This window comes from Chiloscyllium punctatum, chromosome 6 (genome assembly GCF_047496795.1).
Source record: "Chiloscyllium punctatum isolate Juve2018m chromosome 6, sChiPun1.3, whole genome shotgun sequence".
Lineage (NCBI taxonomy): Eukaryota > Metazoa > Chordata > Chondrichthyes > Orectolobiformes > Hemiscylliidae > Chiloscyllium > Chiloscyllium punctatum.
In genome coordinates this window covers 49,773,341-49,792,597 of record NC_092744.1, presented here as the reverse complement: position 1 = coordinate 49,792,597, position 19,257 = coordinate 49,773,341, and the positions used below count along the sequence as shown (strand labels likewise).

The following is a 19,257-nucleotide window of genomic DNA, read 5'->3' as shown; positions in this document are numbered from 1 at the left end:
ACTTCAAATCATTCATTTCAGCCATTATACTGCAACACTTTCAAACAATTTTTATTACATTTTACCTTGTTACATATTTTTCTGTCTGCAAAAATCATATAAAAAGCTACTTCTTGCTCGATACTTTTGGTCCAATCCTGACCCTCTTTATTGTCTGATTAGCATCCATCCCTTTTCCATGTTAAGTGTGTTGTGATTTTGTTCTTTGTGGCGTATTATACAGATACAAATTGTTGCAGTTTCCGACAACAGATCTTACAATCACATTTTGCATATCCATTATTTAAATAATGATTAATATTTTTGTGCAAAGATTAGGGACCATCTTTAACAGTAATCTATTTGGGAGAATTTCAGATGGTACTCTTTTACTATGATTTAAAAACCCTTTAAAAAAAGTCTATTGCTCAACTGAAAATTAATCACATACATTATCCTGAAATTATCAAACTGCTAATACTCAGGTTTAGAATACTTATTTCGTCTGTGACTAAAGACGCTTTGTATTTCGAATTTTGTGTTGCTTGTTTATTCTGTGAAATGTTTTGGATAGCTTACATACTGTTCAGTCCCCAAAAGAGTGTCACCACTATTACTATGCTTGCCATTACATTCAGAGCTGAAAAATGTGTTGCTGGAAAAGCGCAGCAGGTCAGGCAGCATCCAAGGAGCAGGAGAATCGACATTTCAGGCATAAGCCCTTCTTCAGGAATGAGGAGGGTGTGCCAAGCAGGCTAAGATAAAAGGTAGGGAGGAGGGACTTGGGGGAGGGGTGTTAGGAATGCGATAGGTGAAAGGAGGTTAAGGTGAGGGTGATAGGCCGGAGAGGTAGTGGGGGCGGAGAGGAGTTGGGGGTGGAGAGGTCGGGAAGAAGATTGCAGGTCAAGAAGGTGGTGCTGAGTCTGAGGGTTGGGACTGAGATAAGGTGGGGGGAGGGGAAATGAGGAAGCTGGAGAAATCTGCATTCATCCCTTGTGGTTGGAGGGTTCCTAGGCGGAAGATGAGGCGCTCTTCCTCTAGGCGTCGTGTTGCCATGGTCTGGCGATGGAGGAGGCCCCTCCCCTTTTATCTTAGCCTGCTTGGCACATCCTCCTCATACCTGAAGAAGGGCTTATGCCCGAAACATCGATTCTCCTGCTCCTTGGATGCTGCCTGACCTGCTGCGCTTTTCCAGCAACACATTTTTCAGCTCTGATCTCCAGCATCTGCAGTCCTCACTTTCTCCTGCCAATACATTCGGACAAGCTGTAGAAATAGGCTAAAAAAGCACAGAACAAGCAGCAAAGACTGAGGATAGTTGCCTATGCTACTATAGCAACAGTAGAACAATGGGAAAGAAGAGGTTTCAGTTGGGGTGTTTTATATTTTAAGGTGGAGGGATGGAGTGTAAGAGCCTAACAGAGAATGCTGCAAGCATGCAAACAGAAATTATTTTATTGAAAACAAGAGAGCAATGTCAAAAAGCATTCAGAACAATATAAAAGATGCGCTGAATTTGAATTTGGAACAAATTCAAATCACTTATCCTGGAGTTGTGTAATTGAACGAACATGGTCAACAGATAAATATGAGGCATTATTTAACTGAAAGGAATGGCTCTTACAAATGCATACAGAACACAATTCAGTGGATTGGTAGAAGTGTAAAAGGCAATAAAGGATAAGAAAGAAATTAATGAGAGATAGTATAAGCCCCAGAGATGTTAAGTATTTAAAGGGATAGTCTAAATTTCCATTATTTACAGAAAGTATGAAGCCAGAGGATTCCGAGATTTAAGGACAAATTATTTTATGACACAAGAGTAAAACAAAAATATACTAATTCAATCTGATGTTAGCTCATTAATTATACTTGACAAAAATAAAAGAACAAACATAATCACAAACTTTATGCCTCACCTTATTAATTGAAAGTTCAGTTTTTAATTTGACTAATGCCTGAAATTCTTTGTCTACTTAATCTCTTGAAAGTATTTCTACTTACTTGGGACCAATTACAAATTTTTAAAGAGCTAGTTTTAAAGGTTTGATATATTTTAAACCTTTTTTTACTGGAGATCAATCGTATAATTTCTTTTAAAATTTCTTCAACATGCACATGATTGTGAATTCTTCAGCTCAAGCACGGATCTCTGTGCACTTTTGCTTAGAAACCACCTCAGAGACACCTTTCAATTTTGCTTCTCGTCTACAGCTGCAGTATAATTCTTGGCAGAATTTCTGTTCCACTGTCTGCATGTTCCCTAGATAAACTGTCTGTTACTGTGCCAGGTGCTACAAACCAGACAGACCATCATTGACACCACTTCCAATAGAAGAGAAGGGAATGCAGCAGACAATTGTGAACTGTGCAGCATTCTTTGGTTGTAGCTTCTTCTGGTCATAGCTACAGAGAGGTAAAGTGTGTGATGGTATACAGTGATGATGGTTGGAGAATGGGGTTGCATGTGCAAGAGAGTTCAGTCATGGATAGTGTGGCTACTGTGCCATTAAATTGCTGGTGAGGGGAAATGCAGGATTGCCAATGTTTGTCTGGGTGTACAACAGCCTTTCAAAGATGGCACAGGTGCAAGAAATACTAGTCTTTTTGCTAGACGTCTGTTGAGTGGCAATTTATTCTGGAAATGATGCATAGTAAGATGGTGAAGGGCTTTTGCCCAAAACGTCGATTCTCCTGTTCATCGGATGCTGTCTGACCTGCTGTGCTTTTCTAGCACCCACTCTCGACTCTGATCTCCAGCATCTGCAATCCCTACTTTCTCCTTTCGCATAGTAAGATGGTGTCAGAGTCAGATGTGATGGGCACTATATGTGGGGAAGTAATTAATGAGCGAATTTTGTTAGACATTGAAATAGAAATTCCTGGTACTCTCAGTGAAACACCCTCAAAAGAACTCAGACTTAGCAAAAAAAGAGTAAATTCAGCCTGTTGAATCTTTCATCTGGATTAATGGATAAATAGAACTATTTCCTTTGGTTTAGAAATCCAGAACTAGAGAGTACCACATCCAGATTTGTGTTGCATCATTTAGGAAAGAAGTAAGGAAACACTTTTTCCTACAATGATATTAAATATCTGGAATTTATTGATAAGAGGCTTTGGATGCAGAATCAAGTGAAATTGATCAGATTGAGATCATTTTTAGTATGTGTTAAGCTATGTTACAAAACTGATTTATTGTCCCATGTACCAAAGTACAGTGAAAAGCTTTGTTTATGAGCAATACAGGCAGATAATAGTAAGTAAGGATGTACATATCAAAAAGACTGAGGCAGAGGCATACAGGTGACATTGCACAAGGCGTGCACTAGGTGAGATCAACCTTAGCAAGTTCAGCATTATTTGAGGCTGGAGAATCCATCCATCATTCTAAAAAAGGTCAGGAAGAAGCTGTACCTGAACCTGCTGTTGCGTGTGTTCAGGTTTCTGGATCTTCTGCCTAATGGAAAAGGTTGTAGGAGATCATTACTGGGATGAGATGGGACTTTGATCATGTTGGTGGCCTTTCCGTGGAAGCGAGCTGTGTTAGTGGAATTCACGGGTGGAAGGTTGGCTTCCATGATGGTCTGGACTGTGCACAGCATCTTCTCTTGTCTCTTATGGTCCTGGACAGAGCAGTTGCGACAAGGCCATTATGCACCCAAACAGTATGCATTCTACGGTGTAGATGTTGGTCCTTATGGACATGCCAAATTTCCTTAGCTGCCTGAGGAAGAAGAGGTCTTGTTGTGCCTTCTTGACCATTGCATCTACATGGGAACTCCAGGACAGATTGTCGGTTATCGTCACTATGAGGAACTTGACGCTCTCCACCCTCTCAACCTCCACTCAATTGATGTAGATGGGGGCGTGTTCTCCTTTCTTTCTGAAGTCAAAGATCAGTTCTTTAGTTTTGCTGACATTGAGAGAGAGATTGTTCTTATTGCACCATGTCACTAAGTCCTCTAATTTCCTTTCTGTATTTTGACTCATTGTTAGATATCAGTCCTACTACGGTGGTGTCATCAGTGAACTTGTAGGTGGCATTTGTTTGGAATTTGGCAACAGAGTGATGAGTGTACAGAGAGTACTGTAGGAGTTGAAGATGCATCTCTGGGGGGGGGGCTCCATTGCTGAGTGTTATTGTGGAGAAAGTGCAGTTGTTATCTGACTTCACTGATTGCAATCTGTGAGTTAGAAAGCTGAGGATTCAATCGCAGAGGGCGGAACCGAGACCAAGGTCACAAAGTTTTGAGATCAGTCTGGAGGGGATTATGGTTTTGAAGGCAGAGCTGTAGTAAATGAGCAGGAGTCTGATGTAGGTGTCCTTGTTGTCCAGATGTTCCAGGGATGAGTGCAGAGCTAGGGAAATGGCATCTGCTGTTACATTGGTAAGCAAATTGTAGATCGAGACAGGCTGAGAGACTGGATTTGATGTGGGCCACGACCAGCCTCTCAAAGTACTTCATGATTATTGATATCAGAGCCCTGGGTGGTAGTCATTAAGGCACGATGCATGTGTTTTCTTAGATATGGGGAAAATGGTGGTCTTCTTGAAGCAGGTGGGGACTTTGGCTTGTCAGAGGGAGAGATTGAAGATGTTGGTGAATACCTCCATCAGTTGGTCGACACAGGATCTGAGTGCTCACCGGGGACACTGTCTGGGCCTGTCGTTTTCCTTGGGTTGACTCCCAGGAAGACAGCAGTGGTGACCGAGGGACTGAAATCCAGTTGAGGTAAAAATCGACGATGATCAAATTGAATGTCTTCAGATCTGTTTCCATGTTTCTTTGGGAAATCCTCTGCTTGGATTTCTGGACAGCTAAAGATGACGGCATAATGTGATGGATAATTTTGGGATGGTAACGAAGAAGATCCAGCGTTTAAAATAGTCCAAATGGACTGTGAAGTCTTCTCCAGTCTTATAATTCCCTACATTCCAAAGGTCTTTTTTTATATTCAGCCACTCAAACACATATCTACAGATAGAAGACACATGTCTGAATTGATTAACAAGCTATTGGAGACGGTTGTGTGGAAAAGTCATGTACACCATTTGCCATCCAGCAGAGTATGGAAATATGGATTTTACCAGACTCAACAATGTAATCAGAACCCAGCATCCTCTCAGCAAGAATAAACGGCTTCACACGGAGTGCACACACTTCTGTTTATACCTGAAATATGCATGAATCAACAATATTTGTAGCAATATACCTTATGTTTAGGTATATGACATTTTTGCATGTCCTGTGCATGAACAAATTTGCAGATCATGGTGCATACATAAAAAAAATTGAAATCTCTGAAGCTGTCTGAGTTCCTATCAAAAACACTAGAAATGACTGTGATGTCAAAACAAGACGCACAATTGAAAGATAAATGAGCTCCAGCAGAAATAGCCACAATTTTCTTACAAATTAAAAGGATAAGGAAATGGCAGATCAATCGAAATATATTGTGCATCAAACTCAATGTACAAAATAATGTCTCTCCATGTGAGCAGAGTTGAATTCATGAGAGTGAGAAGACAGAGTGAGATGAGAACTGAGTGAGATGGAGAAGAATCCTAAGCGAAGAATTTGTGCAGGTGGGAATCCATTGCAAAGGGAGAAATGGGTTTTACTTTATATACCCTTTGTACACTCTCCAGTAGCTAATATGTGACCTTCTTTTGTCTTCAGGCTCAGAGACCTGCTACAACTTCAACAATGTGAATTAAGAACTATTGACCAATTAAATAAATAAGGCTTGACAGACATAGCAGGGATACTGGTGTGCTGTAGTCCTGGGTGATTCTAAGTGTAGTGTTTGTGGTTTGGGCCTTTTCAGCTCACAGGTGCTAAGTGTGAATCTGAGTTGAAGGTAAATGGAATGTTGAATTTCATTGCAACATGATTGCAGTACAGGAATTGAGAGATCTTATAACAATTGTACAGGGATTTCTGAAACCTACTAGAGAAAGAAATTGCTTGTGTTGGGATCAAAACCCATTTTAGTCAAAATGGGACCTGTGTGTAAGGATTCTTCAGTATTGTAGAGACACAGTGTTATTTTCCAAACCATATGGGTGCCACAAACGAGAGAATGCCGCACAAAATGACACTCCAATTACTTTAGTTGCCTTGAAAAGTTCCATGGGGATTTATGGTCAGCTGTGATTATAATGAATGGGAAGCACATTCATTGGCTGCTAAGAATAAAATCCAGGTCAATAAGTGACAAGATACACTTGAAAGTCACTTATGGATCTGAAGGGCTCCCGAATTGATGACATTCTTGCAAAGCACAAATAATAAAACAGCATAACAAATTAAAACAAAAAGTGCTGGATACCTGCCACAGGCATGGTAGTCTCTATGGACACAGAAATAGAGGCTCAAATTTTCCAATGGCCAGATAGTCATTTCTGCAGCAGATAAGCATTTCTGCATCTGCTGACAAAGCAGTCTCTCAAGAAATTGCCTGGGAAATAAAAATTCTGGTAAACACCTCCTCTATGCTTGGAACCCTCCACAAATATCCATTTAATTCATGAATTTGGAAGTACTAAACAAAAGAAAACTAGCCTATTCAAATTTTCCTCACAGCTGTAATTTTCAAGCCTTCTTGTCAATTTCCTCTATATTCTCAATAGTACAATGATGTCCTTCCAGTCATGAGGTGCCCAAAACTGGACAGATTTCCAGCTGTGGTCTAGCCAATGTCATAGAGAGTTCCAACATTGTGTTCCTGCTTTCGTATTCAATGACTCATCCAGTAATGAACAGCATATCATATCATCATTAAAAATCACACAACACCAGGTTATAGTCCAACAGGTTTATTTGGAAGTACAAGCTTTCAGAGCGCTGCTCCTTCGTCAGGTAGCTAGTGGGGCAGGATCATAGGACACAGAATCTATAGTAAAAATTCAAAGTGTCAGACAACTAATGCGATGTACTGAACAAACCAAATTGCTGTTAAGTCTTTAATCACTTAGAATGGGGTTGCAGGTTTTGATTCATTAATATGTAAATCCAAGAACTACGTTCAAGTCACATTCTCAAGGTAACTTAAGGTTTTATACAAAAAAGGTGACATCTCAGCTCAGGCAATGAATTAAGTGTAAGGTTAGAATCTGTCTGTATTCTAACCTTGAGTAAGACTGGTAGTATTTCCAAAGTGGGAATTTATAAAATGTCACGTGGACTGACTGCCTATAGATTATTTGCTTATCGAACAAAATAGAATGTATCTACAAATACAAATCTGCAAGTGCAAAGTCACCCCATAAACTAACACGTGTGTCTTAGGGAGTGGAGGGGAAGAGAGGGAGTGTGTGAATGTGCTTGATAGAGTGTGCGCGGGTGTGATGGAGTATATGCCGTGAGAGGGTGTGCACGTGAGTGTGGGTGTGTGTTTGTGTCTGAGAGACAGCGTGTATATGCGCATCTGTGCTTGTGTATGAGTGTGGGTGTGAGAGTGTATAGTGTTGTGGTGTGACATGAACCTAAGATCCTGGTTGAGGCCATCCTCATGGGAACCGAACTTGGCTATCGGCCTCAGCTCAGCAACTCTGCGTTGTTGCGTATCCCAAAGTCCACCTTGGAGGATGGTCACCTGAATGTCCTTGACTGTTAAAATGTTCCCCGACTGGAAGGGAACATCCAAGTCTGGCGATTGTTGTGCAGCGTCCATTCATCTGTTGTCGTAGCATCTGCTTGATCTCGCCAATAATCATGCCTCAGGGCATCCTTGCCTGCACTGTATGAGATAGAAAACGTTGGCCGAGACAGGTGAGTCTCTGCCATGCACATGGTGGGTGGTGTCCCCACGTGTAATGGTAGTGTCCATGTTGACACTCTGACACGTCTTGCAGTGGTTGCCATGACAGGGTTGTATGATGTTGTGATCGATGTTGCCTTGAAGGCTGGGCAGTTTGCTGTGAACAATGATCTGTTTAAGGTTTGATGATTGTATAAAGGTGAGAAGTGGAGGCATAAGGAAGATCTTGGCGAGGTGCTCATCCTCATCGATAATGTGTGACTTGAAAGTAGTTCTGGGATTAACATATTAATCAATTGAAACCTGCAACCCCATTCTAAGTGATTAAAGACTTAACAGCAATCTAGGTTTGTTCAATACATTGCATCAGTTGCATGACACTTTGATCTTTTATCATAAATTCTGTGTCCTATGATCCTGCCTCACTAGCTACCTGATAAAGGAGTAGTGCTCCGAAAGTTGCTTCTTCCAAATAAACCTGTGGAACTAAAACCTGGTTTTGTGTGTGATTTTTAACTTTTTCCACCCCAGTGCAACACCAGCACCACCACATCATGGCTCTCATATCATCATCATAGAATCCCTACTGTGTAGATGCAGGCCATTCGACTCACTGAGTCTACACCGACCCGCTGAGGTGCATCCCACCCAGGTCCGCCCCTCTACCCTCTCCCTGTAAGCCTGTATTTCCCATAGCTAATCCAACTAGCCTGCACCCCCGAAAATGATGGGTAATTTAGCATGGCCCATCCACCTCACATGCACATCTCTGGACTATGGGGTGAGGAGGTGAAACCAGATCACCCAGAGGAAACTTAGACAGACATGAGGAGAATGTGTAAACTCCACACAGATAATTGCCCAAGAGTGATTGAAACCCGGGTCCCTGGCAGCAGTGAGGCAGCAGTATTGACCACTGAGCCAGTGTGTTGCAAGCAGGCATGGGCAAGACAAGACTATTTACTCGTTCATATTATTTGTAGAAACGGTGATGAAAGAAGCAATTAGTGATGTACAGAGAAGTATCAAAACAGAAAATCATTTATGCAAGGTGGTAAGATTTGCAGATGACCAGGCCCTAAATTCGCTAGCACAGCAGAAAACTTACAAAATACAAGTTGATAGGTTTACCCCATGTCATAATACTTCCTGCTTAATTTAAACCAGCAACACCGAAAAGGTTTATCCCATGCAGTAATCTGTGAAAATTCGAGAGGACAAGTAAAACTTAACAACTTTATTTCTTAAAGTATAACAGAGAATAATTAACTAACAACTATTTACATATCTTTCCCCAGCCTATCGTTTACCTTCCCCTTCTACAATACTAGTCCAGTAAAACCCCCTAATTAAGGTTTACCAAAAATTCAAGTTTACAAAGCTAGCCAGATGTCAAATCTTCTCTTCCTCAGACTTCTTTTCTTCTTCGAGATTTCTGTTTCACAGTTCACTGATCGATAAAGGTACTTTTAAGAGAGCTATTTTTCAGGCAGTCTCTACATGCTGTTGGCATGGCAGTTCTCCTTGCACTATTTAATTTTCCCCGGTCTTATACCGTCAAAGCATCGGATTGTGTCATTGGCTTTTAAGATTGTCAATTTACTAAATTCAAACTTGATTGGTTTGGTATTTTTTTGGGATCTAATTTAAACTGATTGGTCTAATTCGAATCTGTTTTGTTGTTTCCAGGCAACCAGCTACACTAGCTAATGAATCACATGTTATGTAATATCTTGTTCAGAACACTTGGTGCTGTTAGGTAGTTTAGCGAGCTTTTAACTCTCTTAAAGGTATTGTACATCCACATCTTCATAACATTAGAATGAGTGCAGCAGCGAAAATGTATGGAGTGAAAACTCATGTGAAAAAGACAAAAGTTATACAAATCAGAAGAAATAATATTTGGATAGCAGAGGATAAGATAAATGATCAAATACTGGAACAGACTGTACCTGGGAATCCTCTGGTCGGAAGGTGATTCCTGTCATGTAGAAATCTGACCTAGAATAGCAAAACAAAGAAAGCATTTTTCAAACATATAAATAATTGTTTTGCATAATATGTAGAGACTTAAAAACATAATCAAAAATAATTTGTAATGTTTGATTTTAGGGCCTGATTTCTCCCATGTCCTAGCCCCCTACTTCACACACCATGCCTTGTTATCCCATAGTCTGCCATTACACATTACCTATTGTTAGCCACTAACAGAATCCATTAACAGCTATTCGCCCTCCTAGCCAGATTGTTATTCACTCCTTTACCTGTCCAACTGTTCTTCTCTCTCTTTGGTCTCTACCCCAACTTATCATTTACTCCTTACCCCCACCCCCCAACCCATCATCTGCATATAAACCACATTTTCCTAGCTACCATCAGCTCTGAGAAAGGGTCACCAGAGTCAAAACATTAACTCTGATTTTTCGTCACAGATGCTGGCAGACCTGCTGAGCTTTTCCAGCAGCCTCTGTTCTTGTTTCTGATATACAGCATCTGCAGTTCTTTTGGTTTTTATCTCATTGCATGTGGCTGAAACCTAAAATTTCAGAAAAGCATACATCCAAACGCTAGAAAGTTATGAAATGTGGTTCTAGAGAAAGATGGAGCCAGTTTGTTGAACAGAACACAATAGCATGAAAAAATTCCCAATGGTGGAGAATAAAAAGTAATTAAGCATCATCAGAATAAATTAATGAGATAAGATTAGCTATATTCTAAGGCATGAGGACTTGCTGAAGGAGGTGACTGAAGAAATATTAAAGGGATATCAATCAAGAAGAAAATATTCATGAAATTGAACATGAAGGAACAAGCAATTGAAGGAAAGAAATGTAAGACTGCACAGCATGGAGAAATGAACAAAGGGCAAAGATCACCATCGGCTTTATATTAGGGAGGTTATGGCCAAGTGGCCTAACTATATCTCTAAGGAGATATAGTCCAAGAACTCCCCACCTACATTCGGGACACCACCCACGCCCTCCACCTCCTCCATGATTTTCGCTTCCCCGGTCCCCAACGCCTTATCTTTACCATGGACATCCAGTCCCTGTACACCTCCATCCCCCATCACGAAGGACTCAAAGCCCTCCGCTTCTTCCTTTCCTGTCGTACCAACCAGTACCCTTCCACTGACACCCTCCTTCGACTGACTGAACTGGTCCTCACCCTGAACAAATTCTCTTTCCAATCCTCCCACTTCCTCCAAACCAAATGAGTAGCCATGGGCACCCGCATGGGCCCTAGCTATGCCTGCCTCTTCGTAGGATATGTGGAACAGTCCATCTTCCGCAGCTACACTGGCCCCACCCCCCACCTTTTCCTCCGCGACATCGATGACTGTATCGGCGCTGCCTCGTGCTCCCACGAGGAGGTTGAACAGTTCATTCACTTTACCAACACCTTCCACCCCGATCTCAAATTCACCTGGACCATCTCAGACTCCTCCCTCTCCTTCCTAGATCTTTCCATTTCTATCTCGGGCGACCGAATCAACACAGACATTTACTATAAACCGACCGACTCCCACAGCTACCTAGACTACACCTCCTCCTACCCTGCCCCCTGTAAAAACGCCATCCATATTCCCAATTCCTTCATCTCCGCTGCATCTGCTCCCAGGAGGACCAGTTCCAATACTGTACAACCCAGATGGCCTCCTTCTTCAAAGACTGCAATTACCCCCCAGACGTGGTCGACGATGCCCTCTACCGCATCTCCTCCACTTCCCGCTCCTCCGCCCTTGAGCCCCACCCCTCCAACCGCCACCAGGACAGAACCCCACTGGTCCTCACCTACCACCCCACCAACCTCCATATACATCGTATCATCCGTCGTCATTTCTACCACCTCCAAACGGATCCCACCACCAGGGACATATTTCCCTCCCCTCCCCTATCAGCGTTTCAAAAAGACCACTCCCTTCGTGACTCCCTTCGTGACTCCCTCGTCAAGTCCACACCACCCACCAACCCAACCTCCACTCTCGGCATCTTCCCCTGCAACCGCAAGAAATGCAAAACTTGCGCCCACACCTCCCCCCTTACTTCCCTCCAAGGCCCCAAGGGATACTTCCATATCCACCACAAATTCACCTGCACCTCCACACACATCATTTATTGCATCCGCTGCACCCGATGTGGCCTCCTCTATATTGGGGAGACAGGCCGCCTACTTGCACAATGTTTCAGAGAACACCTCTGGGACACCTGGACCAACCACCCCGTGGCTCAACACTTCAACTCCCCCTCCCACTCCACCAAGGACATGCAGGTCCTTGGACTCCTCCATCGCCAGACAATAGCAACACGACGGTTGGAGGAAGAGCGCCTCATCTTCCGCCTAGGAACCCTCCAACCACAAGGGATGAACTCAGATTTCTCCAGTTTCCTCATTTCCCCTCCCCCCACCTTGTCTCAGTCAAATCCCTCGAATTCAGCACTATCTTCCTAACCTGCAATCTTCTTCCTGACCTCTCCGCCCCCACCCCACTCCGGCCTAGCACCCTCACCTTGATCTCCTTCCACCTATCGCATTTCCAACGCCCCTCCCCCAAGTCCCTCCTCCCTACCTTTTATCTTAGTCTGCTGGACACACTTTCCTCATTCCTGAAGAAGATAAGCCCGAAACGTCGATTCTCCTGTTCCTTGGATGCTGCCTGACCTGCTGCGCTTTTCCAGCAACACATTTTCAGCTAACTATATCTCTAGACTATTAATCCAGAAACTCAACTGGGAACCTGGGTTTGAATCCCATCATGGCAGATGGCTGAATTTAAACCCAATTTTTAAAAAAAATGACTATGCTGATGGTTGAAAAACCCCACCTAGCTTATTAATGTCCTTCAAGAAAGTGAATCTGCCGTCCTCACCTGGTCTGGCCTACATGTGACTCCAGAGCCACAATAATGTGGTTGACTCTCAACTGCCCTCTGAAATGGCCTAGCAAGCCATTCAGTTTAACGGTAGTTAGGAATGGGCAATTTGTGCTGGTCAGCCAGCAATGCCAGTGTCCCATGAAAGAGTAGAAAAGAAATTGAAGAAAGAATTGTGGCTTTTCATCAACGTTCTCACAAGAGTATAACTTCTAAATAACTAACTAAATGGTTCGTAGAACTACTGATCTAATAGCGAACTATTGAGCCTTCAATTTCTCTCTACAATTTATTGGTGAAATTAGCTTCTGAATAATCCTGCTTAGATTTTCTTCTTATTTGAGCCACAAGCAGTTCTGTGTTTTCACAGGGTGAAATAACATTGACTTGCATTACTTAAAAGTTACAAGACATAACAAGCTTGTTGGGCTGTTGTGGAGGTAAAAACAAGGACTGCAGATGATGGAAACCAGATTCTAGATTAGAGTGGTACTGGAAAAGCACAGCAGTTCAGGCAGCATCCGAGGAGCAGGAAAATCGACATTTCAGGCAAAAGCCCTTCATCAGGAATAGAGGCAGAGTGCCTGTAGGGTGGAGTGGTTAAGAAGTATGGAGTGCTTCTCCTCCTCACAAGAATCTGTTCTAATCTCATGTCTCTATCAAGTTGCCTTGTTCCTTTATTTGTCTTTGCCATCAATTATCCATCTAAACTCTTTTTAAGTGTTGACATAGAATCTGCTTTTGTCTCTGGTAATCTCCTGTTCTTAAGCAATCCCTTAGATTCAAGGATGACTCGTCCACTCTGTCTTTATAAATTCTGAAATGACTGATAAATCCAGTGTATGATCTGCAGACTCTGCCAAATGTGGGGCAGGTTGTAATTGAGGTTTGGGAAGGTGGGTTGTTAGCTAGTAGAGGATGGTTTGTACAATCTCTCTGATTTTGTAAGTAATGAGGGAGCATGGATTTATTTCTGAAGACACGTGTAATGATGTTGGCTCAAAACCAGTTATAATGCCACAATTAAAATATTATGTATTAAGGTAATTAATTAATACCAGCGATTTCTGGTGTTTAGAACATGCTTGGAATGTAAACAGGAAATCACTTGGTGACCCTTAACTTATGCAGAGATTTTGTTTATGGAATACAAGACCAGTACATCCATCTTCTGTAACATGGGACTACATTTCAGATCTAGCCTTGGATAGAAGTCTGTCATAATTAATAATAGTGCAGCATAATAGGATGAAACCCAGCTACAACAGAAGCCCATTTGATTCAGTATCGGTAAGAAAACTCTAATGCAGGAGAGCATCTAGTTCCGAAGTCAAGGATGTGTGTTTGCTAATTTCCAGTCTTCCATAAAAAAATCCAGCCAGTGACTTTCTGATAGATCTTAAAGAACTACTGGCTGCTGCAAGTAGGCAGAAATTATGAGCTTGATAAATGATTACAAGTTGCTGGAGAATGCAGGTGGCTAGAGGAATTATTTCTTAAAATATCATGATGCATCCTTTGGGAGCTGTAAAATAATGCTTCTTGTTGTATAAAGCGCCATTTTCTCATTTTCACTTGTTGCATTCTGCCACTCCTACTATCCAGGATTTCTATTAGATATTACTGATATGCTATTACAGTACCAGGAGCATCTCAAGTACAGTAAGAAACCAACTCTGCAGTTTAGGCCAGGTCCAACAGTAGGATCCAAGAGTGGCCAGACTACTGCTTTGTATTTTTACCCCAACTGGATGAAATCTCTCGATGTCATCAAGCAGGATAAGCTGCCCATGGTATTCAAGAATTTTCAAAGACAGCAAACGAGAAAGCAACCTATGCTGATTATCGTTCACTTGTAGATCATTTTACACAGGTTGAAATAAAGGTTAGAGTATTCACACAGGATTAGAGTAAAAGCTAAAATATTATGAACTTTGGAAATAATGTAAATTACAGCATCTTGACACCTTTCAAATACTTACAATAGTTTTTGTTCACAACTGGGGAGGTTGTTTAGCAGCAAATATCACTTAGTATGTCATTGAAATCCCAAATACTGAGCAAGGTGTAATTTTTCCAAAGATTACTACATTGAGATTAATAATGGAAGTGAAAGTTCATGCCAAATTCACTAATTTTAAAGACTTCAAGACTTGGGAACTTCAACAATGCATCCTGCGAAGAAGCATGGGGCTACTGTTGTTAATTTCTGAATTTTCAAACTTAACTTCATGTGTGCAAATGTCAGAGGTGACTGCCAGTTTCACGGTTATAATGGCATAAACACTGACCGTTCCATTTTCATTGCAATCACAAAATTGAGGCCAATATCGTTGATGGTGAGGTACTCAAAATGTACGAACATAATAACTCCATTACGGCAAAACTGTTAAATAATCTGGTATTTTTCTTTTACAAAGAATGCATTACAAGAACTCATATTCCTTTCACTAATAATTCCGCTACTACATGAAATGAACTTGAGGTATCCTATATTTTCCAGGTGAACTGGTAGGTTTCATTTATATTTGAATGTTCTTTAATTAATCTATTTTAAAGTAATCTTAAAACAATACCTTGATGCAATGTACCATGACATCCTGGAAAAGCAAATCACAAAAATCATTTTTGAGTCACCTTGATATTTAGTTTAATAATTATTTTTTGTCTTGTTGGTTTTGTTCCCAGCAGAGCAGACCCATTTTCCTCTTTTCACTGCTAGCATTTATACCTATTTTACATTGCTATCACCAATACCATTGCCCTTGTCTTTTGTTCTGACACCCCCACAATTTATTCCACTTCCTCCTTCTCCCCCTCTGTCTATAGCATAAAAACACCATTTTCCTGCTCTTCCCTGTTTTGAGGAAGTAATTCTGGACATGAAATGTTAACTTAATTTCTGTCTCCACAGATGCTTCCAGACCCATTGAGCTTCTCCAGCACTTTCTGATTTTATTACACTCTTTCCTGTCCTTGTGACATCAGGAAATAGAACAATCACATATATTGGTCCTTTTGACTAAGTCATGATTGTAAATAGTTCAGGCTCAAACACCAATCCCTGTTGCATACTAGTGATTGCTTCTTGCCAGGATAAAGCATAGAATATTCCAAAGCCTGTCATTTTGATCTTCAGACACGTGGTCAATTCACTAACCACACGCTGTTATCTTTGAAATCTTAGCAGATATACTTGCTCAGGAAATGCAGTATTGACAAGTTCCTGGAGTCACTCTTTTAGAAGAGCAAGGTCACCCAGAAGTTAACAAGAGTGTTCTTTTCAGAAATTAGAGAGAGATTTCTAAGTAATCATTCCTCACAGGCTTCTTTCTTTGTAAGTAATTCCAGTTACCTGAGCACATTCGATCCAGTTAATGTTCAAACAGCCCCTGAAAGGTGTCCACAGCAGAACAAACTGTTTTCCGCATTCATATGATTTTTGGAAGCCTCGCTGACCTTTCAAATATTCTTTAAAAAATCACTCCAGGTATTTCCACTAAACCTGAAATAAATCAAAATTTATGTCCTCCAAGAAATATTAAACTTGAAGCATTTTCATAACAAAATGAAGCCCACCGGAATTTGGGGGTGTCAGCTTTTAGTTTTAATAAATTTCTTGGTACCTTTTCCTGATGATTATAATTGTTTCAAGTTCGTACTCCTTTTTACCTATTGTAATTATTTCTGGAATGTTACTTATATACGCTGCAGTGAGAACAGATGCAAACTATATGTGCAATTCACCTGCCATTTTCCTAGTAACCATTAATTCCACAGACTCTAGAAGATCAATGCTCACTTTAAGTTGTTTTTTAAACATTTGGAGAAACTCTTATAGTCTGCTTTCATATTTCCAGCCAGCTTTCTCTCACATTCTTATTTTTTTCTCCTTGTTATTCTTCATGACACCTTTCACTTTTCTTCTATGCAAACTTCTGACATGCTGTTGATCTTTATGGAACTGTAAGCTTTTTCTTTCACTTTCATACAATCTTTAGCATCCATAGTAACCACTCATCCTTTCCCTTGAGATTTTTTTTGAACTGGAATATATCTTTTCTGAGATGTATGAAGTATCTCTTTAAATATCTGTCACTCATCTCCGCTGACCCAGTTCACTACATCCAGTTCTTTATTCTCATCCTCATACTTGCCCATATTTAAAATTAAAACCTTTACTCTTCTCTACCTCAAACTAAAAGTGAAATTACTTCATTTTATGATTACTATTGTTTAGATGTGCCTTTGCTGTGAAGTGATTAATTAATCTGCCCTGAATCTGCTTTACTCCTAAGGGAACAAAACTAGTTTCTCCAACCTAACCTTGGAAATAAAACTCCCCTTTTTTGCAACCATTCTTGTAATTCTTCTCTGAACCCAGTGTCATGATCAGAATGGAACACAACACTCAAGTTATAAAGGTTCAGAATAACAAAACTTCCCTAATTTCATACTTAATATCTCTGTTTATAGTACTCATGGTTTGATATGCCTTGCTAATTACTCTTGAATATGCTGTACCATTTTTAAATACGTCTGCAGGTTTTCTTTTCTGCCCTTGCATACTCTAAAACTGTGTCATTAACTATATAATGCTTATCTCTATACTTGCTTTTAAAATATATCACCTAACACTTCTTTGTATTATACAATCTTCCATTTGTCTCCCTATTCTCTTTGGCTTTTCAGGTCGTGTTGCAATTGACTGGTATCATCATCACCATTTGTAATTTCTTCAAGTTTGGAACCATTGGCAAAGTTTGAAATTTTACTCTGCATTCTAATATCTTAGACATAAGTAAATCACATTTTCCACTCTTTAATCCTCTGGTGTCTCTAGGGGACATTGGAAAATTATGGAACTCTGCTGTTATATCCATCCCCTTCCTTCAGCAGCATGTGATACAAGTCACCTGAAGCAGGCGACTTATCCAAATTAAGCATAGCCAGCCTTTCCATGATGCCTTACCTCTCAGTTTTCATCCCATCTATTGCTACCACCATCTCTGCTTTGAATAGTTTCTATTAACACTCAGCTCCTTAGGAAATGCTGATATGAAGTACTCATTAAGTAATCTAAAATGATCCTGCATATCCACATGTATTACCTTGTCCTCACCCAGCCTCTTTCTGTATGTGTACCATTTTGACACCAATAGAAGACTCCTCAGTTCCCTTCTAACAGCCATTCCGTGCTCATATTCTTTTTTTGCCCAGCCAGGTGTTAGATTTGGAAGTAGGTGAGTACTTTGGTGATAGCGATCACAATTCTGTTATGTTAACTTTAGTGATAGAAAGGGATAGGTGTATATCACTGGGCAAGAGTTACAGCTGGGGGAAAGGCAATTATGATGCGATTAGGCAAGATTTAGGAAGCATAGGATGGGGAAGGAAACTACAGGGGATGGGCACATTAGAAATGTGGAGCTTATTCAAGGGAAAGCTCCTGTGTGTCCGAGATAAGGATGTACCTGTCAGGCAAGGAGGAAGCTGTAGAGCGCGGGAGCAGTGGTTTACGAAGGAAGTGGAATCTCTGGTCAAGAGGAAGAAGAAGGCTTATATTAGGATGAGATGTGAAGGCTCAGTTAGGGCACTTGAGGGTTACAAGGTAGCCAGGAAAGACCTAAAGAGAGCTCAGAAGAGCCAGTAGGAGACATGAGAAGTTGCTGGCGGATAGGATCAGGATAAACCCTAAAGCTTTCTATAGGTGTTTAAGGAATAAAAGAATGACGAGAGTAAGATTAGGGCCAATCAAGGATAGTAGTGGGAAGTTGTGTGTGGAGTCAGAGGAGATGGGGAAGCACTAAATGAATATTTTTCGACAGTATTCACTCTAGAAAATGACAATGTTGTCGAGGAGAATACTGAGATACAGGTTACTAGACTAGGTGTGATTGAGGTTCACAAGGAAGAAGTATTAGAAATCTTGCAGAGTGTGAAAATAGATACGTCTCCCTGGGCCGGATGGGATTTATCCTAGGATCCTCTGGGAAGCCAGGGAGGAGATTGCCGAGCCTTTGGCATTGATCTTTAAATTGTCATTGTCTACAGGAATAGTGCCAGAAGACTGGAGGATGGCAAATGTGGTTCCCCTGTTCAAGAAGGGGAGTAGAGACAACCCTGGTAATTATAGACCAGTGAGCCTCACTTCAGTTGTTGGTAAAGTGTTGGAAAAGGTTATAAGAGAGAGGATTTATAATCATCTAGAAAAGAATAATTTTATTAGGGATAGTCAGCATGGTTTTGTGAAGGGTAGGTCGTGCCTCACAAACCTTATTGAGTTCTTTGAGAAAGTGACCAAACAGGTAGATGAGAGTAAACTGGTTGATGTGGTGGATATGGATTTCAGCAAGGTGTTCGATAAGGTGCCCCACAGTAGGCTATTATACAAAATGCAGAGGAATGGGATTGTGGGAGATATAGCAGTTTGGATCAGTAATTGGCTTGCTGAAATAAGACAGAAGGTGGTGGTTGATGGGAAATGTTCATCCTGGAGTCCAGTTACTAGCGGTGTACCACAGGGGTCAGTGTTGGGTCCAGTGCTGTTCGTCATTTTTATAAACGACCTGGATGAGGGCGTAGAAGGGTGGTTTAGTAAATTTGCAGACAACACTAAGGTCAGTGGAGTTGTGGAT

The 19,257-nt window shown here is 41.1% G+C and overlaps 1 protein-coding gene and 1 long non-coding RNA gene across 15 annotated transcripts in view; one reads left to right on the top strand and one right to left on the bottom strand.

Annotated features, from left to right (window-relative positions):
* The window catches only part of LOC140478948 (uncharacterized), a 31,053-nt gene extending 21,306 nt beyond the window's left edge, over positions 1-9,747 (bottom strand). The window contains exon 1 of the long non-coding RNA XR_011960908.1: positions 9,699-9,747. This is a non-coding gene — a long non-coding RNA (uncharacterized lncRNA). The remainder of the gene's footprint in view (positions 1-9,698) is intronic.
* Positions 1-19,257, top strand: part of nlgn1 (neuroligin 1) — a 689,649-nt gene that overhangs the window by 516,997 nt on the left and 153,395 nt on the right. The gene's annotated exons all lie outside the window — the stretch shown is intronic.